The sequence below is a fragment of the Myotis brandtii genome, unplaced genomic scaffold (assembly GCF_000412655.1).
Source record: "Myotis brandtii unplaced genomic scaffold, ASM41265v1 scaffold96, whole genome shotgun sequence".
In the NCBI taxonomy this organism is placed as follows: domain Eukaryota; kingdom Metazoa; phylum Chordata; class Mammalia; order Chiroptera; family Vespertilionidae; genus Myotis; species Myotis brandtii.
Window position 1 is genome coordinate 1,329,742 of NW_005371972.1, and position 3,873 is coordinate 1,333,614.

Genomic DNA, 3,873 nt, shown 5'->3' on the forward strand with positions numbered 1-3,873 from the left:
GGGGGGGGGGCGGGGGCTGGGGCTCTGCCTGAGGGGCCCCCAGCCACAGTTCTTGTGGGCACCTCTCTCTCCCAAGGGAGTGGTCGGGGGCATCTCCTTCCTTCCTCAGTCCACACCCTAGTCCCCTGACCTCAAGGTCGGAGGCCCCTTCTCAGGCCTGCTTCCTCCCCTACCTCCCCTGGCCACAGAAGTGACAGGCCTCTGGTTTCCATGGCAACCTGGAGGGGACCATTTTGATCCTTCAAGGAGAGGGGTGTCAGGCAGATGTCTCCTTCAGAAGACAAGCCTCTCCTCCGCTCACTGAGGGTGCTTCCTGCCTCCCCACACCAGCACCCCATCCGCGTTAGAGCCCAACCACCCGGCCGGTCCCTCCTGATGTCTAAGCTGACCCTCTCCTGCTGCAGAGCTCCCAGCCGGGGCTTCTCTGCTTGTTTCTTTGGTGAGTGTGCACCGCCCAGACTCCTCACACCTGCTTCCCAGTCGTCAGCCCCTTTAGCTGCTCTTTGGCACTCTGTGCTCCTGCCCCAGCCCATTAATCACCGTGGCTGCCATCCGCCCCCACCACAGAGGGAGGGCGGGAAGGCCCATGGTGAACCCTGCTCTTTCCCAGCAGCCCAGAGAGGGTAAACCTTCTCTCGAAACCACACAGTAACTGAGCCGGTGTCCAAAGCCCCTGGTGAAGCCCCTCCCCGGGCAGCCACCGGCCTCCCCTTGGGGTCCAAGCAGCTTAGAGGGGAAGCAGTCCCTCCAGCCAGCCCCTCCCCAGGTGGGTGCCGCCGGGCTGGCACGTGCCAGGCTCTGGCCTTGGCTCTGAAGAGAACACAGTGGACGAGGCGTTTCGTTCACAGCTCCTGCCCTGGGTTTAAGTCCCAGCTCTTCAGTGCCAGCTCCAGGGCCGTGGGCTTATGACACAGCCCCTGTGAACCTCAGGGTTCTCATCTGTGAAATGGGAACACTGACTCCTCTGGAAACGGTGAGGATGGGGCACCTGCCAGGGACACACTCTACAAAGGACACCTGCTCTGTCCCTCCCCCCTCCAGACCTCACATCCTCTGTCTGGACCCAGGAACAGATTTCCGTCACCACTCTCTGGTCCTGCCCCCAGGGCTGAAGTCTGCCTTGGGGGCTCTGCAGAGGGAGGCCACCCAAGGTGAGCCCTGGCCTCTCTGCTGGTGAGTCACTGCATGGCAGCAGGCCATCCTCCAGGCTTGGCAGAGGCTCAGCCTCGAGCAGACCGAGTGCCCCCCATCCCCCAGGACAGTTATTTACAGGTCACTAGGGCCACCGTGGTAGCTCTATCCGTGGGCTGGTGCAGCTCAGAGCTGACAAAGGGGGTCCCTTTCCATGCCCAACCAAGGACAGAGAGAGCTAACAGGCTCCTCTCCAGGACCTGCTAGACACCCCAGGTCCTTTCTACTTCCTCTAACACTTATGAGTGCCTACTATGTGCCAGGTACTGGTCCCAGTGCCTGACATGAATTAAGTCACTTAATCCTCTCCCAGCAACTGTAGGACATCAATGCCGGTATTTTCCCATGTTAGAGATGAGAACACTGGGATGCACATACCAAGTTAAGTAACTGCTGAGGTCACGGAGCTAGTGTTGGTGGAGCAGGGGTGTGACCTAGGCTGGCTGGCCCCAGAGTCTGCACCCCTGACCTCCCACTGCTGCCTGGTGCTGAGGGGGGCGGCTGTCCCAGGTGTGACCTGTACCTGGGGTTTAGGGTTTGACTGGGGCGGTCCCTGCATGAGGCTCCAATCCCTGGCCTGGCTTCAGGCTGCACATCTGGCTTAAGGAAGGACTTGGAGCCAGAGGGCTGCTGTTAGCAGTTGGTGCAGGTCTGGCGACCAGGCGCTGGGGCTCCAAAGCCCATGGAGGCCTGCAGCTGGAGAGGGCAGGACAGGTGCCAGCCCAGGACTGAGGGCTGGGGGTGTGGTGCAGAGCTAAGGGCCCAGGCTCTGGAGTCAGCCGGTCTGGATTCAAATCCTGCCTCTGCCTCTGCTATTTCTTATATGCAGCCTCTGGGCCTGTCACTCAACTCCTCTCTGCTCAGTTTCCCCATCTGTAAAGTGGGGACAATGGGGGTATGTACTCCTAAAAAGTGTGTTGGGCCTAAAAGATCCCAACCAGTACTTGGTACGCTGTAAGCACTCAGCATGAGTGACAAGTAGAGGGGTGCATGGGCTCCACTCAGTGGTTCAGCTGCCCAGAGTCTCTGGGACGATGGCTGAGGGTCCCTACCCCCTGTCGGAGGACCTGGGCCCCAGTCCTGACGCTGCCTTGAGTGACCTTGGCAGGTGTCCCTACTCCCCCGGCCTCTGAACTGTGCTCAGCTGGTCTGCAGCTCATCAGCAAGTCCCCAGCCTCTGACATGGGGTGGCCAAGTGGTGGGGAAGGGACAGTCAGTCACTAAGGAAAACACCAGATCCCAGATCCCCCAACATCCAGAGCCCACCCAGAGTGGGGGTTTCTGGGGAGACACGGAGAGCCTGTCATTCCTAAAGCACCCTAAACACTCTTCACTCTTAAAACCACCTTCTGACCAGCCAGTGTGGCTCAGTGGTTGAGCATCGACCTATGAACCAGGAGGTCACGGTAGATTCCTGGTTGGGGCTTATGCCCGGGTTTCGGGCTCAATCCCCAGGGTGGGACGTGCAGGAGGCAGCTTATCAATGATTCTCTCTCATCATTGATATTATTTCTGTCTCTCTCTCCCGCTCCCTTCCTCTCTGAAATCAATAAAAATAAATTTCAAAATAAAAAAAACACCTTCCCGTTCTGGCCAGGCTATTTAAGTGCTGTGCGTGTCGACATTGGATGCCCAGTGTGTGCACCGTGCCTGGCACACAGTAGGTGTCATAGGTGTCATGCTCGTATCAGCTTAATGATTAAGTGAATAACCTTCACACAGCCCAACCCCCACCCATGATCCCAGCCCTGACACCCCCGAGACAACCTGAGCCACTTCCCTGAATGTCCCATGTGGACCGGTGCGCAGAGCCCCTGGGAGGCCACGGGATGAAGGCAGAGGTGCTGTGTCCCCCGGACAAGGACAAGCCCCCCTCCAGGGCCTGCCCAGCCCCCCACACCCCCCAGGTCCTGTTTGCCCCTCTGCACCTGAAAAAGCTACTGGGGGTGATGCATGGGGGGCGGCCCCAAGGCCCTGTGGTTGGGGTCAGTGGGTCTGGCCAGTCACCTCCACCCCAGCCCCGCCCCCTGCCACTGTCGGGTGACCAGTGGTGGGTGAATGGCCCCGTAAACCTCTTCTGAAGGGCTGCCCAGCAGCTGTTGGCAAGCTGGTGGCGGGGAGGGTTCCACAGGCCAACCTGCCGCCCTCCAGGGAAGCTCACTCCCGCTCCTGATACCACCTCGGGGAGCCGGGGACTGAGGCACAGGCGGGGGGAGCGAGGGTGCCCCTCAGGGTGGCCGTTAAAGCTCAGAGACAGAGACAGGCCCAGGGGCTCCTGGGAACATCAGCTGCCCTGTCCCTACCCGTCCCCTGACCAAGGATGGCGGTGGGGGTGAGGGTGAGGACAGGACCTTCTCTGGAACCTGTTCACCTCCACTACCCCTTGATGCCCATGGGGTTCAGGGACCCTGAGACAGGGGCGTGGGAGAAGGGGACAGACAGGGGGGTGTTGAGTTAGTAAGGCCTGGGGGTGGGTGGGAGGGGGCTTCTTCTGGTGCCCCCACCCCCGAAGTCCCTCCAGAATAGCCAGGAGCACCCAGAAGCCGCCGGCCCCTTCAAGACACGCGGCAGGGGGTGTGTGGCTGCTGGGAAGAAAGCGACCCAGCTTCAGGCCACCTGCCGGGGTGTGAGCGGGGTCCGAGCGGGGATGGGGCTGGGGGACCTCCCTGTGCCCTCTCCGGG